The 23,557-nt window shown below is 41.7% G+C and overlaps 1 protein-coding gene across 3 annotated transcripts in view; it reads left to right on the forward strand.

Moving 5' to 3' along the window:
* The window catches only part of slc38a4 (solute carrier family 38 member 4), a 79,583-nt gene that overhangs the window by 12,032 nt on the left and 43,994 nt on the right, over positions 1-23,557 (forward strand). For 2 of the 3 annotated variants that reach the window (XM_048549495.2, XM_059652557.1), the window contains exon 2: positions 1,407-1,520. The exons of the other annotated variant lie outside the window; for it this stretch is intronic. The gene's annotated coding sequence lies outside the window, so the exon portion shown is untranslated. The remainder of the gene's footprint in view (positions 1-1,406; positions 1,521-23,557) is intronic. 3 annotated transcript variants of the gene reach the window in all.

Below are 23,557 nucleotides of genomic sequence, written 5' to 3' on the forward strand. Positions count from 1 at the left end.
ATGATTCTGCTGAATGGTGGAGCAGACTCAAAAGGCTGATTAGCCTACTCCTGCACTGTTTCATAAGTTTCTGTGTCTTTCCCTCAATGTTGCTGATACATGCTTTTATCAGCTTCACCTAGAACCTGGTCACTGTCCCTCTGAAATTACAAGATGGAGAGCTGGATGAACACAGCAGACAAAGCAGCATCAGAGGCAGGAAAGCTGTCGTTTCGGGCCTAGACCTTTCTTCAGAAATGGGGGAGGGGAAGGGGGTTCTGAAATAAATGGGGAGAGTGGGGGGAGGCGGATTGAAGATGGATAGAGGAGAAGATGGGTGGAGAGGAGACAGACAGATCAAAGAGGTGGGGATGGAGCCAGTAGAGGTGAATGTAGGTGGAGAATTAGGGAGGGGATAGGTCCCAGTTCAGGGAGGACGGGCAGGTCAAGGGGGCGGGATGAGCTTAGGAGGTAGGAGATGGGGGTGGAGCTTGAAGTGGGAGGAGGGGATAGATGGGAGGAAGGACAAGTTAGGGAGGCAGGGACAAGCTGGGCTGGTTTTGGGATGAGTTAGGGGGAGGGGAGATTGTCCCTCTGACCCATTTTTGTCTTATGGTGACCTCTAAATACACCATCTTTTTGTTTACCTATTCACAACTAATCCTGCACGTCTCTATCTTCAGTTGCCACAGAAAATCCTTGGTGATTTGTCCTCCAATACCTTACCTTCCAGTAGCTTTAGAATCTCGCTGTCCGTTCATTTGACAACACAGGCAAAGTGTTGATGCAAGAAATCTGAAGTAAAAACAGAAGATGCTGAAAATATTCAGGAGGGTTGGCAGCATCTGTGGAGAAAGAGAGTCAATATTTTAGATTTTTACTTCTCTCTATCAGCCCCACAACCCCTCGGGAATTTTTGGCTTCCTCTGGTTCTGCTTCGTGAATCCATGAACTTAACCATTCCACGCTTCAATGCCTTGCTTTTCGCTGCCTAGGTCGTAAGCTTTGGAAGTGCACCTCCAAATCACTCTCCGCTTTCATTCTAGACTCTTCTCAGAAATTTGGGAGCAACTTAATGCAGCTGCTGGAATCTGTACTGAAAACAACAAATGCTGGAGACCACAGCGGGTCAGGCATAAAGAGAGATAGAGAGAGAGAAAGACTTCTCTCTCTCCATGGATACTTTCTGACTTGCAGTGATCTCTGACATTTGTTCTTCTCAAATTCCGCCTCTTTGACAGAGCTTTTGGTCACCTGCCCTAATACCTCCATAAATGGCAAGACTTCAGAAGTTGATTTGAAGCTTTCCTTGGGAAGTTTTAATGTTACTGGTGCAATATAAATGCAGATTAAATTTAACTCCCCTTGTCTACATCTACTGCTGTAAATCAAGAACACCATTAACACCACCGTTTTCTCTTGTACAGACAGCCTTCTAGATCCACATCACTCCTTGTTATTTGAGTAAACGTTTGAGAGCGAGTACAGACAGCTGTGCGTCTTGTATTGCAAGTAGATGCCATTCCTTCTGCCCTAAGCTGGTAAGCTGATACCTTTAACAAGTCCTTGGTTTAGTAGGAAAAATCAGGCTCACAGTCCCACTGTAACAGCACCGACGATCTTCAGTCACGTATCAGCGTCTTCCTTTATGCACCTTCTCCAGCATCAATTTGTGGCTTATAAGCAAAGGCTTTCATGCAGGACTGATGGTGTGAGACTGTAGCAGGTGGATATGCAGGGAAAATAAAATCAGAAAACACTCAAAGTGCCTCTTTGGTGAGGGAAACAGTGTTATCGTTTCAGTTCAATGACCAATTTGTGACAATTAACTTAAATTAGCTCTGCTGTTATGGTCAGATATTGCCTGACTTGCTGAGTGTTTGTTTTCAGATTTCTGCAGACACATGCGAGCCAGTTACTGCAAATTGACAAATTGAGAATACTTGGTTTTAATTTTGAAAATTTACTTTATTCACAAAAATCTTTGCATACACACATATTCACTAGAGCAATTCAACTCCATACAGTCTTTACATATGTAGAATGAACAAACTCAAAGCATTTCTTACTTATACAAGATTAGTATGGTGGCACAGTGGTTAGCACTGCAGCCTCACGGCAGCAAGGACCTGGGTTCGATTCCACCCTCAGATGATTGTCTGTGTGGAGTTTGCACATTCTCCCTGTGTCTGCATGGGTTTGCTCCAGTTTCCTCCCACAGTCCAAAGATGTGCATGTTAGGTGGATTGCCTGTAGTATTCAGGGATGTGTAGATTAGGTGGGCTGATAGGCGATTGTGTCTGTGTGGGATGCTGTGAGGTTTGGTGTGGTTTTGTTAGGCCAAAGGGCCTGTTTCCACACTGTAGGGATTTGATGCTCTATGATTGTATTTATCTGCATTTGAGGTGCTGGGAGGGTCTGATAATTAAACAGACCCCCATTGTACTTTGGCAAAAGGACCTTTAGACAGTGGTCTTTCCCCAAAGTGCCTTGGTGGTAGCTGCCCCAAACTTTATGGCATTCCTCAGCACTTAATCCTGGACCTTGGAATATGCAAGTCTGCAACACTTGATTGAGGTCAACACCTTCCTCTGGAAGACCAACTGAAGACACTAGTCTGGTGAGTGCAGACCTTCTTCCTTTTGTTTCCGACTTATCCCTTGTCTTGGCAGTGCTAGCCACCCAGCTTGTGTTCCTGCTTAATCCCTTTGAGAAAGTTGGCAGGGATCAAGTAACTATTTGAATACAAAGGTGGTGGGTGGGGTTGGGAGGGTGTGGTGATTGGGCGATAGTGGCCCCAAGGCTTCTTAATTGCTCAGAAGTTATTACCTTTATAAGAATTGACGTCTAAAATGTCTTTTCTTGCTTTTGTAAAACTTAAAGCCGCACATATAAACCAAAGTAAGACTTGCTGGGAGCTACCTGTGAATAGACCATTTCCCCATCCGATTTAGTTGCGAGGCAACACCTGAATGTTGTATAAGATAAAGCATTGATAAGATACCAAACGTAATTATCTTATTAAGATAACATAGAAGGAGCAGCGCCCTGAAAGCTTGTGATTTCAAACAAACTTGTTAGATAATAACCTGGTACCATGTGACTTATGACTTTATTTTAAAGGGAATAGAGTACAAAAAGAGAGATTTTTTACTAAAACTATACAAAGTATTCGTCAGACCACTGCTGAAATATTGTGACCAGTTTTGGTCCCTGTATCGAAGTATATTGTCATTGGCGGCAGCCTAGAGAAGGCTAACTGGGTTGATAGCAGATATGGAGGAATTGTTGTACTGATTACATTTAGGAGAATGAGAGGCGGCCTTATTGAAATCTATAAGATTTTTAGGGAGGTTGGCAGGGCAGGTGCAGAGAGGTTTATTCCTCTTGTGGGAAACTGTAGGACCAGAGGGCATATTCACAGAGTTGATTATTGCTCATTTAAGACAGATGAGGAGGAATTTAGGAAGGATGGTCAATCTGTGGAATTCTTTACCACAGAGGGCTGTCAAGGCTGACCCATTAAGTATACTTTGGCTAAAATAGACAGATTTTTAATCACTGAGGAATTCTGTGAAGAAGGATCTCTGGACTCAAAATGTTGACTCTGCTTTCTGTACATGAATACTGCCAGACCTGCTGCATTTCTCCAGCAACTTTTTTTTTGTTTCAGATTTCCAGCATCTGCAGTTTTTAAATTTTGTCAAAGAATCAAGAGTTATGGGTTAAAGGCAGGACAGTAGAGTTGAAGATTTCAGGATCAGCCACAATCTGATTGAATGGTGGGCCAGATTCGCTGGGCTGAATGGCCGACATCAGCCCCTATGCCTTATGGTTTGTTGGTAATTATTCTGTAAAAGTTAATGTCCATGTTACATTTGTCTCCCCCATACTAGTGATATCACATACAGACTGTGAGTGGCAATAAGAAATTCTTCTCTAAGGAACAGAAAGGAACAGGAAGAGGGTGTATAGGTACCAACTGCCTAAGGCCCTAGTGAATCTGACCGAATGTAATTATACCTATTGCTATCATGTAATAAACTTTCTTGTTAGCTACATAGGAACAGGACCCGTCAAACCTATTTGGCCATTAACTGAGATCATGGCCGATCTGTGGCCTAACTCCAAATACCTGCCTTTGGCCCATATACCTTAATACTTTTGCTTTTTAGTAAGCAAAGGTATTAACAATAAACAAAAAACAAAATCTGTCTCCAATTTAAAATTATCAGCTGATCAGAATCCACTGCCAATTGTGGAAGACAGTTCTAAACTTCTACTGCCCTTTTGTATGTAGAAGTGCTTCCTAACATCTCTCCTGAATGGTATGGCCCCAATTCTCCATCTATGCTCCCTGGTTCTAGAATCCCCAAACAGTAGAAATAGTTTACCTCCTTGTCTTTCCCAGTTAATATCTTGAAGGCTTCTTCTGTAGACACTGCCCAGTGGTGAGTCCTCTACCATGAATCACTAGACAAGGACAAGACAAAGCAAACACAAAGGAGGGTGAGCTAATTCTCTATGACCAAGCAACTGTTACCCAGACCACACGCTGGTAGAGGTGAAAATTACCACAAGAGGAAGGATATTTGGTCAATTGTGCCTGTATTGATTCTATTACCTTGCTCCAATCTCCTGCCTTTTCTCCATATCTCGGCATACCATTATTTACCAAAAAAACCCCTTCCAATGCCTTCTTGAATGCCTCAATGGAGCATGCCTTCACCACATGTCCGGGCAGCGTATTCCACATCCTAATTACTCACTGAGGTGAGCAAACACCCTTGCTTTGTTTATGCAAAACATTAGTTCCCAGAGGAAATAGCTTGACCTTATCTACTCTGTCCAGACCGTTAATGACTTTTAAAAACCTCAATCAGATCTCCTCTCCAAGGAGAACGATCCCAACTTTGTTAATCTAACCCCATCGCTGAAGTTTCTCATCCCTGGAACCATTCTAGAAAATCACTTCTGCATTCTCTCCAATGCCTTCACCAAATGCGATGACACCGTCTTGCAGTCTTCCATCATAGTCAAAGCTCATGGACCTCAGAGCCAATGTCGTGGAGGTTTCCCTCTCCACAATTTGTGTCCCACCTCCCTGTTGTGTGCTGTAGGTTCAGAGGTAGTAGCACTGCTAATGCCTGAAGTACTGCAGTCTTTGTTTGGACAGGTCACCTTGTTTTCTGACCTCTGTCTCAGGCTTTGCAGAGATTCCAGGACCTCCGCACCAAGCATCTTCAAAGCACTACCAAATATTCCAAGAATATTTTGCAGTGGTAAATGTTGTCCAAAAGCGGCTGTGCAATTTGGGTTTCTGGCCATTGAAGGAACATTAATGCAGGTCCCATCCTGCAACCTCATGCCTGATCATGTGATGTGCAAATGAGTTGCCAAGATTGGCGACACCTAAATTCAGGATCTTGGAATGGAACGAACCGGGGCTGCGCTATGTTAGGTCAGGGTGGGCGTGTGCTGTTCATCAGACATTACGAGCTAACTGCAGATAAGTTTTTCAGGTTACACAAACACATTACGCTGAACAAACAAAACGATTGCAGTAAACTCTGCTCGCAGCAATAGAACGATAATGAACACGTTCTAGTTGTACTTCACACAACCCACCTTGTACACATACCCAAGCAGTGCTACAATACGAGAATTAATAAGCATCTAATTTATCATATAGTATTTTGGATTAGATGCTGGTGATAATGCAAATGATCCACGCCAATTCCACTCTCATAAACCTGTCTTGATTACTAGCGTAGGTCTGAAAGTGGCTGAATAAGAATGATGGGGTTGTTTTAAAGTATTGTGTCGGTGGCAGGCATTTTGCATTGTTTTAAAGTACTGCTCCAAAGGCAATACATTCTGAGAGAACATCAATTTTAAGAAGTGGTGCAGTAAGCTGTCATTCTTCAGTTCTCAGTGTAGTGTCGACAGCAGCACCATCAGATGAAAATACTTGTGGAGAATGTGATCTATTGGGAAGAGGGAATAATTGGATAGGAACACCATGGAGAAGCTCAGATAAAGACGTAAACACAAAGCATGAAACTTAATTCATAATATTAAATATTATGTGAAAATATGTTTGATCTCCTTAAAATAGCTGAAAGAACTGTGGATGCTGTAAATCAGAAACTAGAAAAGCTCAGCAGGTCTGGCAGCATCTGTGGAGAGAAATCACTTGGTCACTGGATCCGAAACATTATTTCTGATTTCTGTCCACAGATGCTGCCAGACCTTCTGAGCTTTTCCAGCAACTTTGATTTTTGATTTCTCTTTCTCTGCGCACACACGTACATACATTCTTTCTTTCATTATGAAGCTAATAAACGTGACCATAGCTACATTCATGATTGCAATGATCAGTAGGATGAAGCATGATTTTACAGTAACTATGTTCATGAGTGAAGATTTGTATCATGAGCTGAATCAGTGAAGGGCCCAAACTGGAACATGGAGCAGTTTGTTGACGATGCTGTGCTCTAATTTGTACTCTGCATGTGACTTCTCCTAATGGACAGTGAACTTTACCGCATATAATGTGACTGGTTTGATGTTGATCCACTGATGTACTGGTGTGAGTAAACACTGTCTTAGTTCACCATATATTCATAAGTGATCACGTCAACGTCTGCAGTCTTTACTGACGTCTGCATACCTTGTCATGTGAATCTTCTTGAAAATGATCTCTGAAAGTGTTTTGTGGACGTTTGAAATTGGTTAATCAGTATCCTCAAATAAAACATATAATTTGGCACCTTCCACTCACTAATCAGTAATGATATCCCCGTAACGAGCTGTTATTTTATGGTGAGCCTGTTTGCAAACTTAGCTCCCTATTTAACCCTGTGATAAACTTTAACCCCCTTATCCCTATCACAAAGACAGCCAACTCCAGGAGCATAAAATGTTTCCCCCTGCCCCCCATACTGCCAGTTCCTTTCGCTGAAATCCTCACCATTTGTAACCTGGAGGTTGAACTATTTCAATGCAAAAGAGACAGGCCTCCCATTTTCCCCCTCTAATCTTGACCAGGGACTCATAGCTTTAGGATAAGGGGTAGCATTTTTAAAACAGAGGTAAAGAGAAATTACTTTTCTCAAAAGATCATGAATCTGTGAAATTCTCTACCAAGAGTGCAGTGGATGCTGGGACGCTGAGTAAATTTAAGAAGGAAATAGTTTCTTTTTAAATTAGTAATGGGTTAAAGGGTTATGGAGAGCAGGAAAGTGGAGTTGAGACTGAGATGAACAGACTTCATCGTATTCAATGGCACAGCAGACTCAAGGGGCTGAATTTCCTACTCCTGCTCCTAGGTCTTCTGTTCTAACATTTAGCTCATTAAAATCTTTGCTGCCCATATCCATCCGAGAACACATTGCTCCCTGTCCCCCAGAACCTCAAGTGTAAAAGTTTTAACTTCACATCTCAACGGCCTCGCCACTGCCCATTTCTTACATCCTCCAGCTCTGCAAACTGCCTTTCAATAACCTCTGTTCCTTGAACTCAAACCTCTTTTACATTTCACATTCCCAGGTCGTATGGTTCCATGCTTTGGTTGGTTAGTTCACTTGGCTGGACAGCTGGTCTCTGACACAGAGTGATGCTAGCAGTATGAGTTCAATTCCCACACTGAATGAGGTTACCATGAAGGACTGTCCCGAACACAGCCCCTTCTGCCTGAAGCATGGTGATCCTTAGCTGAAACAACAACCCACGGCCTCTGTCCAATTTACATAAAGGGAAAACTGCAACACAAAGGGGCTTGGAGGGATATGAACACAAGATGCAGAAAACTAACACACAAGTGCAGCAGGTTAATGGAATGGTGGCCTTAATTTCAAAGGGTTTCGAGTGTAAGAACAGGGAAGTCTTACTGCAACTGGCCAAGGTGCTGGTGAGATCGTCTGGGGAGTACAGTGAGCAGTTTTGATCCCTTTATCTAAGGAATGATTTCATTTTATTGGAGGGGGTTCAAAGAAGGGTCTCTAGGATGATCCCTGGTGTGGAGGGATTGTCTTATGAACAAAGGCTAAACAGATTGGGGCTCTCCTCTTTGGAATTTAAAAGAATGAGAAGTGGTTTCATTAAAACATGCAGAATTTGTAAGGGACTTGACAGTTAAATTGCTGAAAAGCTGTCTTTCTCTCCCCTATTGGAGAGTCTAAGACCAGTTTCAGAACTGAGGGATGCCAAATTAAAAGTAATTAAAGAATGAATTTCTTCTCAAAGTCTCTGGAACTCCATGCCACAGAGAGCTGTGGAGGCAGGGTCCTTGTATATTTAAGCCCGAGATCAATAAATTCTTGATCAGTTGGGGAATGAAGGGTAAGTGGAAAAGAGCAGGAAAATGAATGTGAGGAATGTTAGATCAGCCATGATGTTATTGAATGACAGAATAGCCTCAAGGGGCTGAATGGCCTACTCTTGTTTCTGTTTCCTGTGGTCTAATGAGAGAGTGGAACTATGGTGGCTTTACTATTGTTGCACGAAACCCATCTGCCTATCCAGAAGTCTTTAAGACCATCCTTAAAATCCTCTCTATGACCAAACTCTTGGCAATTCCTTGTGTCACTGACATCAAATTCTTTTTCCCGATACCTCTGTGAAGTAACTTTTTAACTGCACTTTATATAAACCCAAGTTGTTCGAATAGTGATAAACATGTGTGAAATTGAAGCCGGTGTATATCTGACACATATCGCACTTGAAGGATGATAATATCACATCACTTATGGATGCAAACCCCCACTGAAATTTGGAAAGAGCTAAAAATTGCCCTCTGGTTGACCTGAGCTCCATGCAAACCATTCATAATGATAATTGACATAATAAGGTGTAGAGTTGGATGAACACAACAGGCCAAGCAGCATCAGAGGAGCAGGAAAGCTGATGGTTCGTGCCTAGACCCTTCTTCAGAAAATGGTAGTTACCAGGATATGCCAATTTACAAATCCTTCCCAAATGGAAATGCAACCATGAGGCAGCATGTCAGACTAGCAGCTAAATATCCTATATACTAGAGATCTAAATTTTGTGAGATCTGCTGAGAAATAGACCTAGAAACTAGATTATTCACGTGAGTGATCTGTTTTCAAGATCAGCATGAGTTTATAACAAGCTATTTAAGCTAATAAACCCATCTTTCGGCTCATAGATCTTACAAGGAATTACATTCACAGAGAGGAACAAATATCATTGAAAAGGGAGTGGGTAGGAGATGACTGGAGGATAACAAATGTGGTTCCCCTGTTCAAGAAGGGGAGTAGAGACAACCCTGGTAATTATAGACCAGTGAGCCTTACCTCAGTTGTTGGTAAAGTGTTGGAAAAGGTTATAAGAGATAGGGTTTATAATCATCTAGAAAAGAATAAATTGATTAGGGATAGTCAGCACGGTTTTGTGAAGGGAAGGTCGTGCCTCACAAACCTTAATGAGTTCTTTGAGAAGATGACCAAACAGGTAGATGAGAGTAAACCAGTTGATGTGGTGTATATGGATTTCAGCAAGGCGTTCGATAAGGTTCCCCACAGTAAGCTATTGTACAAAATGCGGAGGAATGGAATTATGGGAGATATAGCAGTTTGGATCAGAGATTGGCTTGCTAAAGAAGACAGAGGGTGGTAGTTGATGGGAAATGTTCATCCTGGAGAGCAGTTACTAGTGGTGTACTACAAGGGTAGGCGTTGGGTCCACTGCTGTTTGACATTTTTATAAATGACCTGGATGAGGGTTTAGAAGGATGGGTTAGTAAATTTGCAGACGACACTAAGGTCAGTGGAGTTGTGGATAGTGACAAAGGATACTGTAGGTTGCAGAGAGACATAGATAAGCTGCAGAGCTGGGCTGAGAGGTGGCAAATGGAGTTGAATGCAGACAAGAGTAGTAAGGGAATGGAACGCTTTGCCTGCAACGGTAATAGATTCGCCAACTTTGGGTACATTTAAGTCGTCATTGGATAAGCATATGGACGTACATGGAATAGTGTAGGTTAGATGGGCTTGAGATCGGTATGACAGGTCGGCACAACATTGAGGGCCGAAGGGCCTGTACTGTGCTGTAATGTTCTATGTTCTATGTTCTATGGTATGTTGGGACTCTACAGGTATATTTATGAATTATATGAAAAACTGGGAGATGTGAAATTGCCTGGACAGCTTCAGAATTAAACTGGGGTTTACCAAGAAATGTGGTGATTAGTTTAATTTAGGCTGTGAACCACTCCTGACTACAGAGAGCCATGCAACTTCAGAAGAAGAGCTGAGCAAAGCTTTCGGAGAGATGAGAGATGGAGTTTATCGCTCTTAGTAATATAACTAATATGTAGATTATTATGTACTTTATCACTTTATTATATCAACTTTTGGTGATGGACTTTGTTTAGCTATTCCTCTGGTACCACACATGAAGGAAAGATACCTGCAACCCATTGGAACTGTTCCATCCTTTAACTCCATTGGACTTTCTGTGATTAAGAGCAAAGCTGCAGTTTGCGTTTCTGCCAAATAATTACCTGGGATTACGTTGACCCTATCGGTGAGAAATTTCCAAACAATGCCTACTCTTACTCTTTCAGACATGAAGTCTTCTTCTCAATGTGCTCCGTACAAAGGAATGGGGACATATTCTCCACTGATGGCATTTATTGGAACTTTGGCTTTCAACATGCTCTTTGGACGAGAAGTTATGTCTTTCTCCAGGTAATGTGCTTGAGTAACTCCGTATCCCATAACACAGTTACAGATTAGGGAGAAATGAAGGAGCTCGTGCCTCTCACCATCAGTCACATGATTAACTGCTCAAAAAATGGCTTTGCAACAAACTGTGGAACCCTGTACTGATAGTTGCCTAGCAACCCTTGATTTGTTTCTAAAACTATGAAGTCAGAAGAAAGGTGACTGTTAAAGTTTTCACTCTAAACTACAAGTCACTCTCTCCCTTCCCTGTTAATTAATAAGGAAAATCAAGAGCTATGGGGACAAGGCAGGAAAGGGGAATTGAGGATTATCTAATCATTTCATGATCCCTTGAATGGTGGAGCAGACGTCAATGGGCTGAATGGCCTGGATTTTCTTCTTTGTCACATGGCCTTATAGGTTAATAAAGGAGACTTCATTAGGAAAGGATTCTTCTTGAGAGGAAAAGTGCCACTTCATTCCTCCCACGATGCAGTTAATCTGTAACACTGTTAAGGGATACAGGAAGTTACTCAAACTCTTTCCCTGGTGAAAGACATAACTTTTCACCCAATGGGCATGTTGAAAGCCAATGTTCCAATAAAGGACAGTAATGGAGAATACATTCCCATTTCTTTGTACTTAGCGCACTTTTGAAGTTGGTTGGCTCACCAATCTCGTTTGTTGTTTTGCAGATGTTTCGTAACAATGCTGGTAACATCCTCAGTGCAGCCTCCAATGAAGCATCAGTGTGTTTTCCCTCCTGGTTTTTAAACTCTGGGGTTCATTGAGATGGATTGCCTCACTTCCGGTTTGGAATATATATGTTCTATGTGTTTTTTAATGGCTTTCTTCATGGATTACCAGGCTTCTAGGAATTCCTGTCTCTGTCTCTGCTTAGCTTGTCCCATGATTTTGGCGTTGTCCCATATGGATAAGGAGAATTACCAATTCGACCGGGGCTATGGTGACATTATTTGTTATGCATAATTGATTCTATTAATGTTTGTACTTTTGTACTGTGTATATTTCATGCCTACATCATAATGAAATGTGCTTGGAAATGGTATGGCATTTCCCAATGGTAGGGCATGTTGTGACCGTATGACCATATTGAAGGACTGTGTGAAAACTGGAAGCTATTGAACTGCTTGGGTACTTTCAGGATTAAACAGGTTTCTTTTTTAACCAAAGAATGAGGTCAAGGATTTGATATTGGCTGTGACCCATCTACTAATTAATGAAAGTCAAATGACTTTCAAAAGACAATCAAGCAATGCTTTCAGGGAAATATGAGTTTATTGCTCTTAATTGCTAGATGCCCTGGCTTTGGAACAGATTGGTGAAATCTGTACTTTTGCCACCTAGCAATTCTCTCCAGTTTTAACTGCTGTTTCAAAAGCTAAGGGAGCCAGACGGAAAATATTGCCAAATCTTGTAGTAAAAGCTAAAAGTCTCTTTCTTCGTCCATTAGTGGAACCAATTGGAATCTGATTCGGTTTCACGTGTCAGTATTTTGATTATCTTGTAAACTCTGAGAAACTTCAGTGTGATCATTTTCAAAAGATTTGTGACTACCTTTGTTTCTATTCGAACCTTTGCCTGTGTAGAAAGCCTCCCATCAGCCTATGACTGTCAGCAATTCAATTTCACAAAAAAGAAATCCAGTGGGTTGCGAGAATTCATTAAATGCTATCTGGTTGTAAATGGTGTTTTCTTTTGCCATTTTCCAAATAGCAACTGTGCGGAGACTTCGTTTTTGTGTTGTGTGAGTGTGTTTGGATTGAAGGGGGATATTCTTCCGGTTTGGGATTATATCTTAATTATTAACTAGTTTTAGCACTTGATTCTAAAATAAATTCTGTTTTAAACAACCAGATTAATTTTTGAACTTATTAAAGGAAACTGATGAAAGTCTCATTCATTCTGGATAGCACTACAACAAAGATTGTTGTACATTGAGTCAAAATAATAACATTGATGGGGTGACTTCTGGAGTAGTGGGGCTTGATTGCTCATGCATTCCTTGTTGTGACAAGGTGTGCAGTAAGCCGTTTCTGCAGCTGTAACTTCGGGAGTCTTTTTTAACATCATTTCAATTATTGACCATACTTACTTTAGCACAGCTAACAACATTGAATAGCGAAACCTCAGTGAATTCATTTCCTTTGCCTACATTAGTCCAACCAAAAATAAGTGCACTTACGTTAAGCTATTTGATCTCAAGTACTTGCCCTTTTTCATGCCACAGATTTCAAATAAGTAATTTGAAATCTAGTGTCATTTTCCAGCTAATAATTCATCGCAAGTGCCAGGCAGATTTCCTGCTGTTTGGACATCAACAAATTTGCATTGACTTAAAAGTATTGCAAAAATATAATTGGGAAGAGGTCTTCCAGAGGTCTAGGAAATATTTTGACATTATAAAATGTCTTATGCATTCACCCTGATGTTTAAACATATAGGATCGTGTCGTTTCATTGACATAAGTTGTTTGCAGATGTTCTCGTCTCCTAACCCTTACAGACTACTGTTCATCCATCACGGTTGGCCATTCTGACATAAATTTTCTCCCAGTCTATCAATACATTAGTTTTAAAATTCACACAGAGTCATCCAACTCAGCACTGACTGGACACCCCAATCTGACCTAGTTCCATTTCCCAGCATTTGGCCCATATCCCTCGAAACCCCTCCTATCCATTTACCCATCCAGATTCCTTTTCAATATTGTAATTGTACGAGACCCAAAGACTTCTGGTGCTCATTCCATACATGCTGCACCCTCTGCATGAAAAATTTACCCCTCAGGACCTTTTGTAATTCTTTCCCCTCTCACCATAAATCTACGTCCTCTGGTTTTGGACTTCCCTACCCTGGAGAAAAAGACCATGGCTATTCACCCCATCCATTACCGCTCATGATGTTATAAACCACTATCAGGTCACCTGTCAGTCTCACATCTTTGTGTTTGGATCCTTCCATGGCCTCAGTCCTCCTTTATCTCTGTAATGCTTCCAGCTCCTCCAGCCTCCAAATAGTTTCTGTCATTCAAATGTGCACCTCTTGTGCATTCCCACTGCTTTTGTGCCATCATCATCACTCGTGCCTTCAGCTATTTAAGCTGTGGTGTGCCCTCCCTAAAACCTTTCACTTCACTTCCTTTAAGATTCTGCATAAATTCTACGTCTTTAACCAGTCACCAATGCTGATGTGCTCTTTATGGATAATGCCACTTTGTTTCAGTTCTGTGTTCCTTTGAAGTGTCTTAGAATGCTTTCTTACATTTTTAAAGGCTATGTAAACAGAAGATGTTTCTGTAACATTAACAATTATAATTTGTGCGTGAAACTGATTCAGAAACTGATGATCTTACTTTGATGACCTTATTCCAACTGTTCTGCACTTTAATGTACCTGGTATGTTCAAACAATGCCTTTTGAAGATTTTCACCAGACCTGTTAATCCAGAGACCAGATAATATTTTGGGGATGTGGGTTCAAATTCTGCGCCACAGAAAATCATTGAATCCCTACAATGCAGAAGCAGGCTTTTCGGCCCAACAAGACCCTCCAAAGACCATCACACCCAGACCTAACCTATCCCTGTAACCTTGCATTTCCCATGGTTAAACCATCTAACCTACACATCTTTGGACTGTGGGAGAAAATCCCGACCACCCGGAGGAAACACACACAGAAACAATGAAAATGTGCAAACTCCACACAGACCCGAGGGTGGAATCAAACCTGGGCATCTGGAGCTGTGAGGATTGAAGTTCTGGAATTAAGAGTCTAATGATGACGTGAAACTATTGCTGATAGTTAATAAAAACCCAAATGCCTGTTGGGGAAGAAAACTGCTGGCTTAAATGTGACTCCAGACTCTCAGCAATGTGGTTGAGTCTTGACTGCCGCTGTGTTGTTAGAGATGGGCAATTAACCCAGGTCCAGTCAGTGACACCTATAGAATGAATACAAGAAAAACCTGTAATCACAACTTAGTGTTCCAGTGCCCCTGTACCTGAAACACTAGTCATGGACTCAAAATATGAATCACTGCCAAGGTTACCAATGATAATTCAATCGTCTCTGGAAGCTGAGCTTTCAATGTATGCTCAGAAACAAGGTATTACTTCTCACTCTGCTAAATCCCCAGGGAGTTAAGAGTAGCACAGTCTCCTCTAGAGCGGGATCCTTATGCTGAATCATGCTTTTCTTTCAGCCAAGCATGATAACGTGTGAGACACCAGCCTGAAGCGATGTTTGAACAGTTCACCACGTCCCATATGTTTGTGTTTTCTTTTAATCAAATTGAGTGACTTGAACCTTACAATTACTCTCAACTGAGCCTTTGTTAGTACATATATATGTTATCCCAGTTATTAAACAAAAGATGTTAATAAATCTACCTCACCCTGCTCTTTGGAAAGGGACATGTATGTTTTGATTTTAGCAAGCTGAAAGCTTTTTAGGAAAATCAACCCTTCACCAGAGACATGCTATCTCGGTCGATAACAATTTCACAGATTGTTTTACGCAAAAGACATACTAGAAAGGAGGAAATGGATGGTGAATTATAATGTAGATTGGATCTGTCAAGATAATAACCCTCGAAGGTTTTCTTTCTATCATGAGAAAGCATTTCTTTGGCCTGTGGCAAGAAATCTCCACAAAATTTATCAAAATGCAACATGCGCAAATTATTTCAGCATCTAAATGTCAAACCTGGTCTTATCACTTAATTTTAAATTGCTGCAATTGTTATGAAAGGACTGCAGGTTTGTATTAATTGCTTATCTGCACAGCAGTTGTGCAGATACACTTAAGTTTCAGTGTTGATAGCAGTAGGTAGCTATCGCCTGCAATAATTGCACTGCAGAGGGGTATAATTTTTATATAATTTTTATTTTAAAAATTGACCATCTTATTTCAAACTATTTGGTGAGTATAGCCCTAATCCAGTCTGTCAGCTTGCCTCAGTTGTGTCTGTGTTGTCTTGGAGTCAGATAGCAATACGTTCAAACGTGACCTGAACCTAGAGCTTACTGTCTACTGGAACAGAAGACCTTGAAATGTAATTGGATTCATCTTTAAAGGTGACATCTTTAGAAAGTGTTCGCCAAAGCATATGAGCATTATAAATCAAGAGTACAGAAGCAAAGAGGATATGCAAAATCTTCGCTCTTGTTAGACCCAGGCTAAAGTTGAACTTCCAGCCTAGAGAAACACATAATCTGAAAGATGTGAGCGTCCTTGACAAGGCAGAGAGCAGGTCAACCAGATTGTAACTAAATCCTCCATCCCTAGAACCGAAGTTAGGCTGCCAGAGGAAAGGTGGTTGGCGGGAGCCTTGATGTAACAGTAAAGCATGTAGGGTGTCTTGAGTATGTGGAAGTTGGGATGGAAATTCATTTCTGTTTTACATTTTGATTTATCTCATTGCTATTTGTGCAACTTTGCTGTATGCAGATTGGTGGCCAGATTTTCTGATGTAACAGTGATGACTTTAATGCTGTCAGTAAAATAGTTTGCCATAGAGCACTTTGTGGTTATAGTGGGAAATGCTTATGATCTGAAAGATACTGAATGACTGTGAATATTTTCTGTGTTTTTAATGGAGTGGTTTCTGGGAACATTGTGTCCCAATGTTTAAAATTTGAGTGGTTGTTCAAAAAGAAACCTTTTGGGATGAGAGGGGAATTTTGTCATTCGCTTTTGCCTTGTTGCTGTTATGAACGCACTGGCCCGTGCTCCTACAGTTTCATGACTGTCGGATGCTCTTGATGCTTCTCCATGTGTTGTTACTATGTGACTGATTTATTGTCACAGGTACCACGATACAATGAAAAGTATTGTTTTGAATATTATGCAGGCAGATTGCACCATACAAAGTGCCTCAGGATAGCAGAACAGAGTGCAGAATACAGTGTTACAGAGAAAGTGCAGAGAGAGAGAGAGAGATCAACATTAACTTTGACAGGTCCATTCAAAAGTCTATCATCGGGGAAGACGTTGTTCTTGAATCTGTTTACACATGCATTGAAACTTTTATATCTTCTGTCTGACGGAAGAGAGTAAAACCGAAATGGGAACGGTCTTTGATTATATTGGTTGCTTTCCCAGGCATTGGATGGAAGGCTAGTTTGTGTAATGGATGGAGGGGCTGTGTTCACAATTCACTATTCATCTCTGATGAAGGGTCTAGGCCCGAAACGTCAGCTTTTGTGCTCCTGAGATGCTGCTGGGCCTGCTGTGTTCATCCAGCTTCACATTTTGTTGTCTTGGATTCTCCAGCATCTGCAGTTCCCATTATCTCTCTCTCACAATTCACTATAGTCTCTTGTGTTCTTGGGAGGAGCAGTTGCCATATCATGCTGTGAAACACCCAGATAGGATGCTTTCCATATTGCATCCATAAAAATTGGTAAGAGACCTTGTGGATATGCCATATTTCCTTAGCTTCCTAGGAACATGCACGGTGGCTAATGTCAGCCTACTTAACCCAAGGGAGGGGTTTGCTCAGCTCAGTTGGCAGCACAGATAGTTTAATCATACCGGGCAACAGCATGCCAACAGCACAGATTCAATTCCCATATTTGCTGCCATAAAGGATCCTCCGTCTTAACGTCTCACTTCACATGAGGCGTGGTGTCCCTCAGGTTAAACCACCAACAGCTGGCTCTCTCTTTAACTCTGTCTAATCAGAGAGCAGCCATATGGTCTGCCAGGGTTATGGCGATGTTATTTAATGACGCAAAAACAGCCACAACCTGGTCCATACCTGCTGTCACACCGGGGTGTGCATATTTCCACTGAGAGTGGATCAAGAGAGGAAATTGATTCTCAGTTCACAGACACTAAGGCAGTCGATCCTACTGCTAAACCAAAAGAAAAAACAACACTGTATACATCTGCCAACTTATAGGAGGCAATGGTAGGAATGACTCCTGCACCATAAACGTAGGATGAAATCACATGGCCTTTTATTTGCTGTTATGGTGCCTAATGCCCTACTTGTCAATTATGCAACATAATTGGTGACTGTGCCACATTGTTTGAGTGGCGTAGTGCTGTCATTGCAATCGTCTTTAATTTTACCGTCGTTAGTTTCAAGCCGACTTCGTCAACAATACGAAAAAAAGAGAGGCTGTAATTTCTGACTTCCAGGAACCAGCAGCTGACATGACAAGTGACACATTAATAACTCGCAGATAATGCTAGATCAGTCACATACTTAAACACGTAATTGTACATCCTATCTTGGGTGGACATTACTTGCAACAGTGAATATTGTAGTGTGTTGGCTACAGAGATAGCTACAGAATATTGAAGAGAACTACGTCATATACACAGACTGTTCTGTCCTCTTATTCCTGTAATCTATTTTAGGCAAGAATCTAACTGGACCTTGTACTTTCGTGCATGTCAGTCTACGTATCTTTCAAAATGTTTCAGAGAAAGGTTGCACTAATATGTTCCCAGTTGAATAGTTTGAAGTTCAGAAGAGATTAAACTATTCACCAAAGGAAATGCCTTTTCAGTTCTATATTTTTAGGTTAGAGGATTTCAACCTGTCATCTTTAACTTCCAGATTCAGGTCTGAAAATTGCACAAAGATGTCCAGTTTGGAAGTCCAATTACACATATTAAAAACGTGCCTGTAAATTGTGACTAGAACACACAGACAACCCAAACACTGCGAAGCAGGGATTTTTTTTGTTCCACCAGCATCAGGCTATTACAAACAAGAAGGGAAAAGGTTAAAACAGGAAGTATTTCTTCTCATGAGCCCTCCTTCCCACCCTTTTTTTCTCGAGAGGGTCGACTCAACTGTCCCAGGTACCCTCACTCACCATCGCCACCTGCTGGTGGAAGCCTTGGCACAGTTGCTTCCTATTGCTGAGATAATGGGAACTGCAGATGCTGGAGATTCCAAGATAATAAAATGTGAGGCTGGATGAACACAGCAGGCCAAGCAGCATCTCAGGAGCACAAAAGCTGACGTTTTGGGCCTAGACCCTTCATCAGAGAGCTGGATCTGATGAAGGGTCTAGGCCCGAAACGTCAGCTTTTGTGTTCCTGAGATGCTGCTTGGCCTGCTGTGTTCATCCAGCCTCACATTTTTTTATCTTGCTCCCTATTGCTGCCTGCTGCTGGAGGTTCTGTTGCATTGGACTGGACATCACAGAGCATTCTCTGTTCAAAAAAGGCATTAGACCCTCCATTGGGTAGTAGCCAAATTTTCCTCCAAAACAAAAGCGATTACACTGCATTCGATAAAATTAATTGGCTGCGGAGCACTTTGGGGACATATTATTAGGATATGTAATTCATTAAGTGAATGCAAATGTTTTCCTCCTTTCTTATTATTTCTAGGATCATTGATTCCCAATCTGAATGCCTTTTAAACTATAGAGTGAATGCAGTAGACTGTGGGTCTGCCTACAGTCTAATCAGCATGGTAAATGAACTGTTAAAAAGATACGATGTTACAATTGTGTGAGTATTTCCATTCTTCCTGGTCACAAGGTAGAATGGTGGACCATTATGGGCCATGCCAACCAGGTGGTGAGTCATTGGTTTGGTTTTTAATCTTGTGCCTTCACACAGACACCAAATCAACACAGAAAGGGATTGTCACCGTGTTGCCCTCTGCCTTTCCTGGCTTCTAACCGTCAATATTGGTATGGTCTAGGAGAAGGCCAGTTTGACTGTCTGTCTTTTAGGCTCCAAGGGACTTGGGGAGCTTGGAATAATTGGTAGTGAAGTAGAATTTAAATTTTTGGGGAGAAAATATCAATTATGAAGATTGGGACATAGACGCTGAAACTTCATATTTTTTAATGATTTATATTATAGTAAAAGAAACCTGTGGAATTTTGAATCATAATGAAAAACATTGACATTACAGAAACACATAACTTGCCTACCACAGCCAGTGAGGCTCACTTTAAGTAATTCTGATATAATACATGGATAAAACCCTCATTGTATCTCATTAATAAGGTGTCTTTTTGGGAGATTATACCAGAGAGATTATAAATTATTGAAGATTTCATCAGTCCAGTTACTTCTACTAACTTATCATCTATGTAGCCTTCAACAGTGTACGTGATATGATGAAAGAATCACTGACATTCACTTCTGGGTTTTCACATTTACATGTGTGAACAGCAAAACTATTGTTAGTTTCATATGGTAATTACAATAAACATTGTCAGTTTCACTGCCAATACAGCTGTAAAATCCAAGCTAATATTGTTTTCTGATTGCTGTAGTCGAGTCACAACATACGCGCGAGTTGCAAAGTGGTTTTCTACTCTTTAACAGAAGTGGGTGCATCTTGGCCCGATATTTTTAAACTGATGGAGATTTTTAGCTGAGGACATTACGTGAAACTAAGATAAGGACGCTTTACACTTCTAGAATAGAACTTCAACTTCAGAGTGAAGGGTAAAGAGTGGCTGCCTGAAAACTTTCCAGACTTTATTTTGAAAGATGTTTGCATTGATGAAGAGCCAACTTTCCACTGACAAAATTGAACAATTGGCACGTGGATGTGAGGCTGTGCTGTCCTTGACTGGTTCAGGGGATTGGTCGTGGTGTTTGTTGCATTACCTGACCTTTGTAACGATTTTAAACCTATTTGTTTCCCAAAAGTACCAATTTGTTTTGCTAAAGGATAACTGCAGCCAGACTAACAACATTGCACCTCAAAAAGCTTGTTTGCCAGATCACAAACCAATGACATTGTAGTGAAAGGATTACTGGATCGATCCCCTTTATCTCACACACATGTAATGGTCATGTGCACCATAATAGACACACACTCCTCAGTTATACATCACCTCCTGAGACAGAGAGACCCCCATAGAAAAACCCCAGTCAATTAACAATGGGGTGGTGGGGTGTGTTTCTAATTTCTCTCTGACCCCATTAAAAGATAGTCACTAATGTACAGGGATGGCTCCATGCTGGTTAATGTTCTGCAAAACCTAGATTTTCTATAAGGTGAGAGATAATGGGAACTGCAGATGCTGGAGAATCCAAGATAACAAAGTGCGGAGCTGGATGAACACAGCAGGCCAAGCAGCATCTCTGATGAAGGGTCTAGGCCCGAAACGTCAGCTTTTGTGCTCCTGAGATGCTGCTTGGCCTGCTGTGTTCATCCAGCTCCACACTTTGTTATTTTCTATAAGGTGTTCTGTCTAGAAGTTGATTTTGAGTTCACCAAATCTTCTGACTTCAAAGTAAAGCCTCATATCACCAATGTTGCTTCTTTTTATCATCAACTCTTAACTCCCTAACAACACAAATTACAAAAAATTCATGAGCCAATTACTGCACGTGCTGGAATCTGTACTGAAAACAACAAATGCTGGCGATCACAGCAGGTCAGACAGCATCCACAGACAGAAAGCAAGCTAATGTTTCAAGCCTAGATGACTCTTCTTCAGACCTGAATGGATGCTGCCTGCCCTGCTGTGATCTCCAACATTTGTTGTTTGCAAATGTTTCAGTTTTGTAACGAGCCCTGCTCGTATAGTGTTAGGAAGAGGGACTCTCCCTTTCTCACTCTCATCCCCGTTCAGGGTTGTCTCTCACTTCTCTGGTTTCTAATCTCTGCTGTTCTTGCCTCAAACTTATGTCATCATTTTAGTAATAGTGCCACGACTGGCGTGTTCTTTGGTTCCTTACCACAATGCTGTAATGTGCACTCCCCTCACTATCTCCTCCTGGCACTTCTTCATTGATGAAGAGTATAGGAAGGTTGTACTCGTTTTGGAGGAAGTGGTGGCCATTGTCAATTTCGAAACCCACCTGATTCACTAATGTCCTTTTGGAGAAGGAAATCTGCCATCCTTACTTGGTCTAGTCTACATGTGACTCTAGACCCAGAGCAAAGTGGTTTACTCTTCACTGAGTGATTAAGTATAGGCAATAAGTGCTGACTCAACCAGCAATGCTCATATCCCATTAACAAATGAAAGAAAACATATTGGTTACATGTCCATTGTTAGCTAGACAGGCTTACTGTAACTCAGATGCTTCTACAGTGGAAACAGTAAAAGGTTCAGTTACTGCTGGATCTGTACGTCTCCTTGTCTATCACAATGACCGTTGACCCAGTCTCCATGGTCGCTATAGTGTACTTGATGTGGTGTCTCTATGCACAGCATAATCTTGGGTGAGTGATTGTCACCCATCTGAGCAACATGCCTGACCCAGCACAGTTTCTGTGCAAGAGGAGTCTCTCGCTGCCAGTGATGTTGTCCATTTCCAGGACTTCAGTGTTTGTGATGTGGTCTTGTCAGTGAACCATCAGCATGTTGAGGAGATGGCTCTGATAGAAGAGCTTTCGAAGGCATACATGTCAGTGGTACAGAACCCGTGCCTCGGCACCTTGCAGGTGGGTGGTGGGATCTTGTACATTCAGCTTGAGCTGTGTTCTGAGATTACAGTTGCTCTACACTTATTTGTTGTGTTTTGCAAATGCTTAGTTTGCTTTAGAATGCCTATTGTTGAGTCCCTTGTCTTTGGTGGCATCAAACAAGATGACGTTCCTCAGAGAGATAACTTGCTTGACAGCATTTAGCTCAGTTCCCATGATGTCAATGCTCTATGGCTTATATTCTTGTTGGAGTGCAGAGCTTCGCTGTCCTTTAGCCTGAAGTCCTTTGACATTTAGCCTGAAGTGTTGTGCGGCCTTGGAAACACGGGTTGTTATACAGTACAAGTCTGACTGTCTGTGGACCAGGAGAGAGCAATAATCAGTGAAAACATGTATCAGAGATAATAGGAACTGCAGATGCTGGAGAATCTGAGACAACAAGGTGCAGATCCTTCTTCTAGGCCCAAAACACCAGCTTACCTGCTCCTAAGATGCTGCTTGGCCTGCTGTGTTCATCCAGCTCGACACCTTGTTATCAGTGAAAACATGTCTGCAAGCCTATGTAAACTCCCTCTTAAGGTGCTTTGTTACCTGCCGCAGCACCATTCTGAGGTAGTTGGTCACTAAGGTCAGGACCAGCACATATTCCTGCTTCATGCTGTTGGAGAATTGGAACAGATTCAAGAGATCACTGTCGTACATTACTTATGCAAACTGGTTTTCCTAAAATAAACTCGAAAGTCCTGCAGAAACTCTGGCAGCATCTGTGGAGAGAGAAACATTATGAGTCTAAGATGACACTTCTGCTCTGAAGAAGGTTCATGTCAAACTTGTTAACTCTGTTTCTCTCTCTGCTTCCCAACCTGCTGAGTTTCTCTAGCACTTTATTTCAGATTTCCAGTGTCCACAGTGTTTTGTTTTTATTTAACTGATTCTCATGAAACTGCTGCATATTGACCAGAATCAAGGCTGACCATCCAGATTTTGGAAGAGTTTCCAAAATCCATTTCTGCTCACCCAAGGTGAGATCTACGATAGAGATGTTTTGGTCTTGTTTTGCTCGAAACACCTTTCCTAGACTTTGTTTGAGCGCATGTACCATGTCATGCTTCGATCTGCCCTGAAACCACACTGGGTCTCTGGGAGGTTTTCTCTGAGATGGTAGGCACAAGTATTTTTTTACATGTATTTTAGCCAGGATCTTCCCAACAATAGAAATATGGCTGACCCCGCGGCTGCTGGAGCAATCTGACATTTCTCCTTTGCTTGGCTAAAGGGTGATGATACCAGCATCTCTCAGATCCTGTGGAATGCTGAAATCTTTGGCAGTCATTTTATGTAGGGGAGGCCCACCAAACCTCAAGGTGGAATCCCCTTGACCCCAGGAGTTTGTTGCCCTTCAGCTGGTTGATGGTGGTCACAGATTTCTCCAGAAGTGGACCCTCAACCAGTTTGATTTTGATGGCCTGTTGCTGTAGTGGTCGATAGCAGTG

The sequence above is a fragment of the Stegostoma tigrinum genome, chromosome 18 (assembly GCF_030684315.1).
Source record: "Stegostoma tigrinum isolate sSteTig4 chromosome 18, sSteTig4.hap1, whole genome shotgun sequence".
Lineage (NCBI taxonomy): Eukaryota > Metazoa > Chordata > Chondrichthyes > Orectolobiformes > Stegostomatidae > Stegostoma > Stegostoma tigrinum.